The sequence below is a fragment of the Ursus arctos genome, unplaced genomic scaffold, assembly GCF_023065955.2.
Source record: "Ursus arctos isolate Adak ecotype North America unplaced genomic scaffold, UrsArc2.0 scaffold_1, whole genome shotgun sequence".
Taxonomy (NCBI): Eukaryota; Metazoa; Chordata; class Mammalia; order Carnivora; family Ursidae; genus Ursus; species Ursus arctos.
The window spans coordinates 57,043,141-57,057,505 of record NW_026622763.1 but is presented as its reverse complement, the minus strand read 5'-3'; positions in this window follow the sequence as shown (position 1 = coordinate 57,057,505).

Here is a 14,365-nt window from a genome sequence, read left to right as displayed (position 1 = left end):
TGTGTGGTTGGTTTTTTTGTGAAATTCTAGGGTTGGGGAGTATGACTTCACAAATCACAGAAATGACCACAGATAAGATAGAGTAAATCGAATTCAAAATGGCCCATGTCAATAGGTTCTCTAAAGCAAATATTTGAATTATTGTGTTAACTATAGTCAACAATTTTTAAAGCACAGATTTGATTCTCATGGATAAATTTATTCTCAAAACTTAACAAAAATCCCCCAAAATAACAGCTTAAATCTTTTTAGATTATCAAGAAAAATATTTTTATGGGGACCAATTCAACTAAATCCATCAAAAATACTGAACATCTACAATTCACAATATTTTGTGTTAGACACCCTTGGAAACAACACAGATGAGTAAGATAACGTAGACCCTATCCCTGAAGAATGTAGTGAAGAGACAAGGACAGTCAGTGGCCGCAGGCTGTGAGTTTGAGGGGCCGAGGGAGGGGAGGGAAATAACCTCCCAAAGAGGAACACCTGTTGGCCAGAGCAGTCTCTGCAGACCAGGGCAGCTAAAGAGCCACCACTCAAGAAACCTGGTCTGGTACACTTACCCTGGGGGCCTGGGCGGTACCAACAGCATCTGCAACATCACGTAACCATTTTAAATGCCTATTCTTACCTTAAAATGAGAGGCAGAACTTGCTGGGTGATTCCTGGGGAGGATGCTCAGCTCCAACGTGCCAATATTCTCACATGTCCCATCCGTGGCTGAGATACAGTCCATACTCATGAGAACCCTAAAGTCGAAAGCATTTCACACTTCTGTAGTTGCAGCTCCCAGGCCTTGAGAGCCAGGCTGGGCCTGGGAGAGAGTGTGAGTGCAACGGCCTATCCAGCCAGGGGCAGCCACGCCAGAGGCAAGGTCTGACCTCTATTTATACCTTAGCAGAAGCCCGTGGCCTAGGCAGGCAGCGTGGGGCGGCCACGTGAACGAGTTACCTGCGTTCAATAGTAGCTCATTATATAGATGACGCAGGTGGGGGGGGGGGGGGAAAGGGACGTAAATCGCAAACAGCTGGTAAAGTAACAAATTCAATTGACAGCCTCTATGGAGACTGATTCAAGAACAATGATTTATGCTTGTGCTCCAAAAAGAGAAATTTGTATTTGTTTACTCTGCCCCAAATATACCTTTGAAAAATTCAGAGAAAGTCCAGTTTCCCTGTAATAGGAGAAAACAGTGTCTGCTAGATAAATAGAAGAATTTTTAAAAATAGTTTGGCCCATCAATTTTTAGTCTAAGGTTACAAAAAGTGAAAGCTTACAGCTTAACTTTATGCATTTTGGTATCTCTGTATCAGTATTTCCCAAACTTTTTTCCTCAGGATGTTGGTAGGTGCTGTGAAAAAAGTGTTCCTCAACCAAATAAACTTAGGACTTGGGCTATCATATTTCTTGAGGCTAAACGTGTTGTGATTCTCCAAGAGGTGATACAGAGCTAGGCTAACTGATGACGGAACAAACACTTTTCATCATGCTGCATGCAGGCTGAGCCAGGCTACGGCAGGTGGAAACATGGAAGGTGTAAACAGGACTATGTCTTCACAAGAGGAACTGAGTATCACCTAAGAAATGAAATTCAGTGCTACGGTTAAGAAAAAAAAAAATCCAGAGTGTTTGAAAGCACACTGCTGGGGCGAGGGAGTTCCTTGTCAAAGCTTCCCCCGGAAGTAGGGAGGAGATAAGGAGAAGCAGGGTGGGGCTTTGTAGGCAGAGGACCTTTGCACTTGCAGAGGCCTGGGGGCAAGGGAGAGCACCCTGCTTTCAAAAAGGTAGAAAAAAGAGTAAGGCTCGTCCTCCTCTGGAGGAGGGCTGGGGGCAAGAGGCAGGGTAGCATTGCAATAGGCCTCATAAACCACATTACAGAGTTTGGGCTTTTCCCTAAGAGGTAAAGAGAAACATGAAGGAAATTTAAGCAAAGTAGTTACTTGATCAAATCTTACAAAGTCTTTAGCTAGTCTGAGATAGCTATGATGTCTATTTGCCATTCTACATCAAAGAGCCTGTTTCCTCCTGGGGAACCATTCACAGGAAGACATTTACCTACCACCAAATTTCTAGCCCATAATGGCCCTGTAATTATACCTCTGGGGCTTTATAACCATACCTGGAAAGGTCTTTCTTAAGGTTGGGGTCTTAGGAATACAATGATAAAGTCAGGCTGGTAGCCTCTGTGGGTACACAAGAGGTGGGGGAAAGAAGGACCCTGTGGAGATGATAGGACACCTCACTGCCCACAGCCTTCTCAGTGACAATGACTGCTGCCACGGAGCTGCCAGTGGGGAGGTAGAAGACTCCAGCCCAGCAAGCTGAGCTCCCTTGAGGATGCAGTGTGGGAATGTGGCTTGTGGGGATGACCGCCATTCACTCCTACCCCATTTTAAGAAAAGGTAGGAAGCAAGTTAAGGGCAGAGAGCATGCAGTGCTTTCTAGTGTGTCAGGAATCCTGTGGAAAAGACAGCATGTCCTGAAAGTCAGTACTTCAAACCTGAAATTCATGCTTATCAACGAATCTTTAGGGGTCTGTGAACATACTGAGATTATGCCTATGTATATTTTTTTAGGGATTATGACTCCTAGTTTTCATTTCATTTTTAAAGATGTCAGTGATTCAAAAAGCTTAAGAAATACTGCCCTACATGTTTCAGAGGGCAGATAGATGCCAAGGCATCTGAGAAATACCCACACATAGCTCCCACAGAAAGAGGCAGTGGTGAGCCCCATTTTGGAAACCCATCCAGGGCTCTAGTGCTCAGGATTCCTTTCCTTCTGCAGCCAGAAGGGGGGCTGAGGATGAGCCTGGTGTGGATGAGTACTTCTTGGAGGGCCCCCCCAAACCAGATGCTCCTAAACCAGTAGAGCCTCGACGACAAGTGCTCCTTGCTAAGGATGGAACGCACACATCTCCTGAGTTGTAGGGGAGGTTTCTAGGGTTGTTGAGGAAATCCTATCTGACCCCAGTCTCAGCCTTAGAGAGGAACACGAGAGCGGAAGTCTTCCCTGCAGTTGTAACTGCACGAATGAAATCGGCTCTTTGTTAATCAGCTCTTTGAAATCAGCTGCCAGTTTTGTCTAGAGCACTGTGGTCAAGTGAGGCACACGGGCACTCCCCCCAGCCCCGATCTGCTGAGAACTGTGCCCACGTCCTCCTCTAATCTTATGTCCCTGCCTAGAACAACCTGAAGAAGATGCAGAGAAGGGACACCACCAGGTCCATCAGGCCAAGACCAGATGGGAGGCTGAGATCCCCTATCTACTAAAAGGAAGGACCACTAAGGAGAAGAAAATGGAGCCCCAAGTGGAGAGATCCAACAGAAAGAAAGCTACAAGGGGAGAACACTGACATCTAGGGTTTTTGAATAACATGTCCAAAGCCACATAGTAGCAGAACTGGAATGAGAGGCCAGCTCCCCATTTCCCAGCATGGTCTTGCCACCCCTTCACAACACCAAAATTCAAACCTGCAGGAGAGTGAGAGAGCAGGAGAGAGAGGGCAGGAGAGAGGGAGAAGAGGATTCTGTTCCACCTTTCAGGGTCATTATGGTTCCAGGACAGGGTAGACAGCAAGATGCCCTCAGGTCACTCCCCATAAAAAGGCTCCTCAGTGCCAGTGTAGAAAATTCCTCTTCACTGGCATCTGCAGTATAGCCAGGAAATAGGGTGCTTATTTGATCCAACAAGATGTCATGTGAACAGACAGCGGGTAAGAGAGCCAACAGCTCTCTGGACACCACGTTATGGGCTCTAAGGAAGTAACAGAAAAGAACCTTTCCCACCTTCAAGGAAGGAGGCAATCTGCCTGGTCTCTGTGGATGCCTTAGACGGAGGGAAGCCAACGGAGAGTTCCTGGAATGTTTAAGGTAGGGGACCCCAGCCATGGTAAGGGGGGTTTTGAGAGCTGGGCACTAGACAGACATTATTCCAGAGCACTTGGAAGATTTGGTTTTCTTCATTTCCACTGGGATGAGTAAATTTCTTACTTAAAGGGAAATTTCTTTCTCTTTCCAAAGAATTATCAAAGTAAAGATGTGCATAAGGTTATATCCCTGCAGAGACTACAACTTATTTTTCCTTAACACATAAGAAAGCTGTGTGCGGGGACTGAGAGAGCGTAGCCTGCAGCCCGCGACCGTTCTTTCAGGGCCTTTTTCTTTCCCTACCTTGGGGAGCGTGGAGCTCGGTGGTGATGTGACAGTGGGCCCCATTTCCTTCACATGTGCTCCAGATTAGAAAAATCATCTCTGGCTCGTAACCTGCTGACGTGAGCACACAGTACTATTTCATTTTCCAACCCTGTATGGAAAGATCACGACTTACTTAAGACAGAAAGCCAGAGAAAGCAGCAGAAGGCAGGATGTATCAAGAGCTACATTTACCCTAATACCACCTGTAACAGTGCATCTCTCAAGCTTTCAGCACCTTTTTACAGCTGAACCTGAGGTCAGCAGATCTGAGGTAGGGGCCCGACATTCGACATTTCCAATAAGCTCCTAAGTGAAGCCGATGCTGCTGATCTTCAGGCCACACTACTAAGGACCTAGAAAAATGGTTGGCTCTCTGGCTGTTACATGATGGCCCCAAACTTTAATGCTCTCTAATGTATCTCTTAAATGTAACAATCAGGAGAGGGAGCTTCCACTTAACTCAGTGGTTCTCAGCCTTCGCTACTCATTGGAATCTCAGGGGAGCTTTAAAAATATCGATAACTGGGTCCCACGCCTAAGGATCCTGCTGTAATTGGTCTCGTCAACCATCAGCAAGTTTAAATGCTCCTGGGCGTTTCTAATGTACAGCTGAGGGGGAGAACCCCTGATCTGGCCAAATCAGGTGACCCATTAAATGTTTTCATTTAAATGTTAACTATTACTTCTACTACTATCTTTTCTCAAGTCACAGCACTAACTTTAATTTAGCCAATCAGATTTTACATTTAAGTGTGCAGCAAACCAGTTGTCACATTATTTTAAAAGCAAAGGATTACCCTTCCTAAACTTTCAATACATGCTGTTCTTAAGTTTTTCTTAGTGATGTAGCAAATTTATTAAAGCTTCCCCCACGCTGTTGACATGGCTCAGTTTTATTGATTTATAAAATTGCTACAATACTTTAAACAAGCAGAATTTTCATAACAAAAATAGAGAGTACACCTTTTGGCATTTGAAAGAGAAAAAAGAATACTCGCAAAGTAAGTATACATATACTTTAAAATGAAGTTTATTTTTCCCCTGAGAACAAAATCCTATTCTAAGAATGTTTCAAGATTAAAGTGCTTAGTTATATCAATCTAAAGCCATATTTGCTATTAGGTCATTAAGCTTTATATAGAGACTAGTTTTTCTATCAGTTTCAATATTTCCGATTGATTTAACTTCTTAAGTTACAAACTGTTCATTAAATACCCACAATCTCTTGCTGCAAGAACCATTATGTGCACTAGTTATGACTAACCCAAAATAAAAACATTTCAAAGGCCAAAAAAGAAAAAATCATGTGCTTATGTTTTTAATAACATTTATACACATGAAGAAAAAGCTATTTTCAAGCAACCATAATATTTTCCAATGCTTGCTTATTTGCATTGAGGTAAAACAACAGCTGGTGTGCAAATGTGAATAATAAATACTATTTAATTAACTAAAAAAAGGTGAAAATTTAGGACAGCCAGTTATATTTAAGGCAATTTATCTAAACTATTAAAAATAAAGCACTGAGTTTTAAGCGCACTCAAGAATTACAAAGCAAAGGGACACCTGGGTGGCTCAGTCGGTTAAGTGTCTGCCTTGCTCAGGTCATGATCCCAGTGTACTGGGATCGAGTCCTGCATCAGGCTCCTTGCTTAGCTCCTTGCTTCTCCCTCTACCTGCCTCTCCCCCTGATTGTGCTCTCTCTCTCTAAAAAATAAAATATTTTTTTTAAAAAATTACAAAGCAAAGATGGAATGCTAACAAAACAGTACTTCGTAGTCGATGAATATTGACTGAACAAATTTTTTAAATTGAATAAATATATAAGCTATCCTAAATTTAAGTGCCCTCTTGAACTCACCACCTTTCTCAAGTGATTCTTTTGTTTTCCAAAACAGTCCACCAAATACAGAGATACTGAGGAGGCTCTTTTGGGGGACTCTGTACTCTTAATCAAATATGGAGAAAAAGTTACAAATATTGAATCATTATCTTAAACATCTGAAACTAATATAATGTTATATGTCAATTATATCTCAATTAAAAAAATACTTCTATCTTGTTTGAGCCATTAAAAATGGAGAAAAAGATAAAGGGAATAAGAATATTTAAAAAGGAAAAGCAGAATGGGAAAAGTTCCTATGACTTTCTCTTTGGCTAGATAATATTGTAAAGCTCTTAGAAACTTATTAACATTCAACCATGATTTTTATAACATAACATACAACCATGATTTCTTCAGAGCAGGCAAAAGGAAAGGCTGAGATAAAATACAGAATTTGAAAACCAGAGGGCAAAAAAAAGATCATTTGTCTTATTTTCTCTAGATCAAGCTAGTAATGAATCTGAACTATTAAAAACCTCATCTAAAACTGTACCCACTCACTTCTTTCCTTCATACTCTCGCAAAAGAAAGAAAAAACACCTACAGGAGTTGGAAAGTGACAAACATTATGGTAAAGGAAGCCACGTGTCCTCGAAATACACTGTTCGGAGGCCAAAAAACAGTAGGTCACTGGTACATTTTGCTAGGCTTCATTACTCAAGCCATATTCAAGGACACTGTGTGGCCAATGTGGCCTGATTCACAAAAGCAAGAAAGAAGTTTCAATCTACAAATGCCCCCTCTCCTCGCCTACCGCCAAAAACCATGGCTTCTATTTAAAAAAACAAAACAAAACAAAAAACAGCAAGGAGAAGGGACAACTCTAAAGAGGGTTGCTACTTACACAAAACTGCAGATGAACTAGAACTCTTCTCTCAAGTGATGACCAAGGGCGACTGACACAAAAGGTGACTTACATAAAGCACTGGTAGGCTATTGAATTTCACGTGCCAATCTCAGACTTTTTCAAGTTTTTTAAAAGTATGGCACTGTTTTGGGTCTTTTTCCTGATTGAGCACCACGTCAAGGTTGCAAAGGGCTTCGCATTCACAAAGGCACTGCTAGTAAGTCAACGGCGTGTGTTACTTAGGCACTCGTACACACTTGGCCTGAATAGGTGATGGGCTAGTTTTGTTCCCATTTAAAATATATACATATGGTTAAATTCCTCCTCGTGTGATGGTGTAAACTGAAAACAAGGATCAATGATGAGTTGTTCAACTTTGTTTATTTTGAGTGCTTAAAAAATGTAATCTAGCAAAGTTATGCAAAGTCGAGCCACAATCATTGCCCTATCTTCTGGATGACAGAATACCCTTGCCACCATTCCCCACGCCCTCCCACCAAGCCCATGGCAGACATCATTAATCAAGTAGGTGGGTTTCTCTCTGCTGGTCCCAGCCTCAAACTCAGAACCCCTGGAAGCTACAGCTAACTGGTCAGAGTGGGAACGAAGGAAAAAAGACAGTCTGCCATCCATGGTCACAATGCTATGAACGACAGGTTATTATTTACTGCCGCACACTTCTCTCCAGCCAACCACTGCAAAACAAGAAAACAAACAAACAAGAGTAAGCCAAATACCAGTTGCATATACTGTAAGGCCTCACCCAGCATGAGGCATCATAGCAAGGGACTCCACACAATCTTCTGGGCATGCTACCCCTGAAGGCGTGCTGACACACTCGGAACCTAGCAACTCCTAGCAACCACAAATACCACAGAAAAGGGTGCAGTATAGAAATCTCCTATTTAATTCAAGTACAGTCGGGTGATAAGACTTAAAAGATATTTATTGTATGTTCGTTTACCATGTAAATTTGTCAATTAACCACATGGACATGTATACATTCCAAGACAGAAATCTGGATGCTTCACACTTACTGTCTCTGGGCCACGCTTTTGATTGCTGCCAAACAAACAAAAAACACAACTCTGTTTTGACTGAGTCATGGTAATTTCTCCAGCAGACTGGTTTTATTCTTTGTAGCTCAACTTGTAAAATCAATTGTGAAACTCAGTGTAAAGCCATATCTCAAAACAAAACAATTCCAGGTTCCATTGTCCACAACCAAGAAACCATACGCCCAGACATACATGCACACGTTTGTGCACACGCAATTAAAGAAATGCACTAGAAATTCTATGACTGCCTTTCAAAAGAAAATGGGCTCATTCTAACTATCCAGAAAAAAGCAGTCAATTCATAGCTCCTTGCACAGGGGGATTAAAAAGAAAATAAAAGAGCTAAAATGCTGGTCAGGTCAACAATGGCAGAGGCCAGAATTATTCTACCATCACACACCAAAAATACTTGTGCAGAAACATAGAGTTACCTCCTTCTTTATTACCAGCTGTATCACAGAGACATGCCACCTTGCTACTGAAGAGCTCATGTGAACAACTGCATACACCCACCTAAAAGACAAGTTAGTGCATCGGGAAAGGTCTCTAAGGGTACACACCCAAAAAAAGAGTGGTTATCTCAGGAGAAATGGGGGTGTCAAGGTGAAATTTCACTTTCTTTGTATTGTCTAAATGATAATTTAATAAAGAGAATATATTCAGGTACTGCTTAAAAAAAAACTTAAAAAAAAAAAATAAGAGGAAGGGTGGAAAATAACCCAGCTCTCTCAGAAATTAAGTCCAGAGTCCTGGGAGAAGATGATGGCACGGAGTGGGGCTGACAAGTTTCCCTAGAATGCCTCCCCTTCATTGCACATAACTCGTTAGTCTTTATTCCCAAACTGCTAATCTCACCCAAAATGACACCGCTGCCTGCTAATGCCAAGAGAGGCTGGGAAAGAAAAGAGTGTGTGGGTACAGCTCATGGTGGCTGTGGCTCCCTTCATGACACTATTCTCTCTCCTTTGTTCCTAACTGTCCCTGTACTACCAAATCTGGTAATATACTTTCTATTGAGAGTTAAGCAGGTGAAACAGTCTTTGTAACAAATTTTCAAAAGCACAAAGAATATCAACAGCATCCTCCTCTCACTGTGACAGACTAAAACTAAGAAAGAATTCGTTATAGTCATACATTTTAATCATCACTGATATTCTGAATACATCACCCATACAAAACGAGTCCTTCACTGATGTCAAAGGAATTGCTTAATTTGTTAATATCCCTGTACATTAATTCATTTGTTTTGTCCATCACAATTAATAAAAATCTAATCCACCCTGCTATCTATAAATTCTGGCTTTTGTGGGTTATTTATTCAGCAAATAACACTAGTCCAGAAGCATAGGAACTAAAAATACTAAATAAAATAAACGGATAATATAAACACTTAGAATGTCAGGATCTAGTAACAAAATGTTCATCATGCTGATCAGTCCTGTACGAGTTAATCCTGGTTCTGCATATTTTCGGTGTTCTGTATGCCGTACTTTACTCTCTTTGTTAAAAGGGTATAAGAGGTAAGCAACCGGCCTGTAGTTAAGTATTACAAATGTTTTATTATCAGAGAGACCAACAAAAGACTTTTTTGGGGAAAGCACATTCTGGGACAGAAAGGAAAAATTCTATCCTATAAAAATATACTAGATTAGTTACTGCATTTGGAGAAAAGGCAGCATAAGGGCTCCAAAGCCGTAGACATCAAAGCTTTAGAGAGGAAATATCAAAGCAAATAGTCAGGGGGCACAATTACATTCACATCTAGGGAAGGGGGAAATGCCTGCGTCAAGCTAAGAGCAGGCACGGTCTTCACCCTGGCCATGTCTCCCTGTTTCATCTGTACTACCAGAGTTAACCTGATAATTTGCAAAGAGGTTTATTCACACTAAGAAACTAGCCATTCCTTTTGTAGAAAAATTCCTCATCTCTAGTGGTATTAATATTTACAGCCATTTGTCACAACCATGGAACTCTATTTTAGTGAGAGAGAATTCAAATCTCCTTATAAATAAAAATCCTTCAAAAAAAGAAAAACCCTTCTCCAAAGTATGCAGCTCACTATCCATAAAAACAGGATTGTGAGCACCTAATCCCATTTCACCTCTAAGAATTAGAATTCAGTAATAGCACACAGTCAATGTAGATACAAAGGAGATACTTAAAATTGAGCAAATGCAGACATTCTGATGTATAAATTCACAACATTTTCTGAAAACTTACAACCATTCACAAGGTCATAAATCCTGGGATTGGAGTCCACCATTTCGCTATTTCTATACCCTATATATTCAAAGAGTATTACATCTACTGGCTGTAGATAAGGCATAATAAACAATTATCTCCATAAGTTTATTTTCTATGCCTCATATTTAGATGACCAAATGCAATACCAATAAAGCTTAAAAACACATCAAAATTGTTATTATAGACTTAAAAAACTTACACAGTAATAATTACAGATTGGACTTTTAAGGCTTTAATGTGTCTTAGAAAGATAACCCTTAATACCTGAACATTTCATATAAAGTCTAGTTAAACATAGGGTCAATATTATTAAACACTAGATTTTCCCATATGTCAATAATTCTTCCTATGATGAAAACATCTTAATCCAAGTCTAAATGGATTACTGAATTAAGCATGATAGTTGTAAAAATAATAATGGTACCAACAATATTAACAATAGCTAACACTGACTTAACACATACCGTGTACCAGGCAGGCACTGTTCTGAACACTTCATATGCATTGACTCTTCTAATCCTCACAATACCCTATGAGGTTGGTAGTGCAGTAGAATCAATCGTATTAATCAAAAATCATTAGAGAGTGGGAAACAATAAATTATAGAGTACTCAGGAAATTTTATCTTCTACTATTTGAATTCAAATCTAGACTTCTAGTTAAATATGGTAGAATGACCACTTGTATTTATTTTCTCTACCTCCAAACCCCATCAAAAAGACATTAAAGGAATATAAATGGTATTAATCCATAAAGACAAAGAGAACAGACTACAGAGCCATGAGATTTTAACAGAGTTTGTAAAAATAAAAACCAGAAGGAGGCGTGGTAACTAACCTAGCAGAAGGGAGGAAGTTAAAGCCTTACCACTCAGAAGAGAGAAGCCACATATACATTCTACCAAACACCTAACAAATTCAGGACTTGGAAGTATAGGGCTCAACATAGGACTAGAAGTCTGCATAAAAAGTAACAGGACCCCAGGTCCTCTCCCTAGCCAGACAACCCATCTACGCCCAACCTCCATCCACAGGTGACCTAAGGGTCACCATTCATAGAAGAACCCGGGGGAGGGGGGGGAGATAGTGCATGGAGAGGCTGAAAGTAGGAGATTAAGTAAAAGTCACCACATAAAATGTGGGGTCCTCAGCCCTCTTTTTCTACCCTGCTACCAAAACCCAGGTTTCTAGAGAAACCGAATGGATCCAAAGAAAAGATCTCCACTGAAATGCAACAGGATATTATATATTTAAAAAAAAAAAAAAAAAAGGAAGGAAGAGGGAAAAAAAAATCTTAGAAATTAAAATACAGGGGCGCCTGGGTGGCTCAGTCAGTTAAGCATCTGGCTCTTGATTTGGGCTCAGGTCATGATCTCAAGGGTATGAGATTAAGCCCATGTCGGACTCAGCAGGGAGTCTGCTTGAGATTCTATCTTTCCCTCTCCCTCTGGCCCCTCACCACCCCCTCTTATTCTCTCTCTCTCTCTAAAGTAAATAAATCTTAAAAAAAAAAAAAGAAATTAAAACACATAGCTAAAAAAAATTCAAGAGAGCTGGAAGATAATATATAATACAACTCAACGAGCAACCAGAAAATACAACTCAACGAGCAACCAGAAAGATTTTTAAAATTAGAGGATCAATCTGAAAGATCCAACATTCAAAAAAACAGAAATTCTAGAAAGATAGGATGGAGAAAATGGAGGAGAGAAAATTATCAGAAGATAAGACAAAAATATTCCCAGAATTGAGGTAGACAAGTCTACAAATTGAAAGACTCCACCAAGTAGAGTACTCATCAACATGAATCAATAAAGACCCACACGTCATGAAATGTCAGGGGTAAGGAGAAGCTCCTAAAAGCTTCTAGAGTATAAAAGCTGGTCTATGTAAAAATTAGTATCAGAATCCTCATAAAAATAACGCATACAATAAGACAATGCCTCACTGCCTTTAAAATTCTGAGAAAAAATTATTTTCAACATATACTCCAAACTACCAATAAATTAAGAGTAGAGATATTTTCAGACCTGTAAAGGCTCAAAATCTTTACCTCTCACACACCTTCTCCTAGGAAGTTTTCAGGGGTGGATACACTTTAGCAAAAAAGGGGCAGTGGAGGCACCTGGGTGGCACAGTGGTTGAGCGTCTGCCTTCAGCTCAGGGTGTGATCCCGGCGTTGTGGGATCGAGCCCCACATCAGGCTCCTCCGCTATGAGCCTGCTTCTTCCTCTCCCACTCCCCCTGCTTGTGTTCCTTCTCTCGCTGGCTGTCTCTATCTCTGTCGAATAAATAAATAATCTTTAAAAAAAAAAAACAAAAGGGGGCAGTGAATCAAGAAAGAGGAAGTCATAGGATCCAATAAACAGAAAATCCAACCTAAGCCTAAAAAACGAAAGAGGTCCCAGAATGACTGCTGAGCCATGCACCAGCCTGGAAAGCAACAGTCCAGATGGCAGAAGACAAAGGATTGTGGAAGAAAGGTCTCCAAAGGTCCAAAAAAAAAAAAAAAAAAGAACTGATAGATTATATGTTTTTGAACACTAAAGCCTTCGGATAATCTTTGTGATAGGTACATAAAAGACCAAGCAAAATTTTAAAATCAGGCAGTTATTAATTCTGGGGAAAATAAGGTTCTAGTAGAGAAGAAACAATGATAGATCACCATGGGGTTCATGAGTGACCAACAGTTACAGTAGTACCCCCCCCTCCGCTTAACCCTGGGGGACCCATTCCAAGACCCCCAGTGGATGTCCAAAACTGCAGAGCACTGAACCCAATATATACTATGTTTTTCCCTATGCATATACACCTCTGATAAAGTTTAACTTATAAATTAGGCACAGTAACAGATTAACAATAAAATAGAACAATTATGACAATATACTGCAATAAAAGTTCAGCGAATGTGGTCTCTCTAATATTGTACTGTACTCACCCTTCTCCTCGTGATGACATGAGATGATAACATGCCTGCGTGATGAGACGAAGGGAGGTGAATGACGCAGGTGCTGTGACGACGATGCGTTAGGCTACTACTGACCTGAGATCGCCTGCTTCCAGACCGGCACTGACTGCGGGTAACTGAAGCCAAAGTAAGTGAAGCCACAGAAGGCAAAACAGTAGTTAAGGGGGAACAACTGTATAGCTAATAATTTTATGAAAATCTGCAGCTAACCTGTATTGGGAGACTGGGAGAGATGGGGAAGAAATAGGGCGGAGGTAGAGATGTAAGAAAAGCAAATTCTGCCTGCCCTGAAAGGAACTCAAGAAACGATTTCTGCAATTGATAAATCAAGAAAAAGGAACACAATATATCTTCAAATAGGAACAAACCACTAAGAGTTGAAAGTGCTTACCTCTGGGGCACTAAGCTGGGGCCAGGAGGAACTTTTTTTTTTTCATTATAAACTATGTGCATGAGTTATTTTTAATAAAAAGAAAGCTCAATTTTTTTAAATGTTTTTCATCAACAAATTTGGTATGAATTCAAAGAAAGGAGAACGGGGGAACTGGGAAGTCAAGAAAAGGAAACCCTCTCTACCAGCTACAACCTGCTTACCCCACCTGGGCTACTGAAAGAGAGACCTCCTGGAAGGAGCTCCAGCAGCCTCACTGGGCTTTCTTTCAGGCCAGCACACACCCTCTACACCGAGTGGCCAAAGGACAGACCTGGAGGCACTTCATTTAATAAAAAAAGGGAAAAACTGGTAGAGTCCAAATTAATGATATAGTAATGTATGTGGAATTAGTATTAACAGCAGTTTAATAGTAATATAATACAAAGATATATTTCCTGAGATTGTCGTGATGATTTCTAAATACTAAGTGTAATAATGCACACTGCAATCCTACACTTCAGGGTCAAAGGTTCCCTGGTGACTGTGGAAATGAAGATACTTCATCCCCCGCTTTAGAACTTAAATTCAAGCGACAGCATCCATTTCTCAACTTGTCCTGATTGAAGATAACACGATAATTCAATGTAACATAACAGAATTCAAATTTAGTCCAGTTAGAAAAGAATTCGCATCAAAGTCACTTTAACCACGGAGGCCTGGGTTCCCACACAACAGAAACCAGGCACTTAGAAAAGCAAGCACAGACTTTGCTTAGAAGATCAATGATTTACC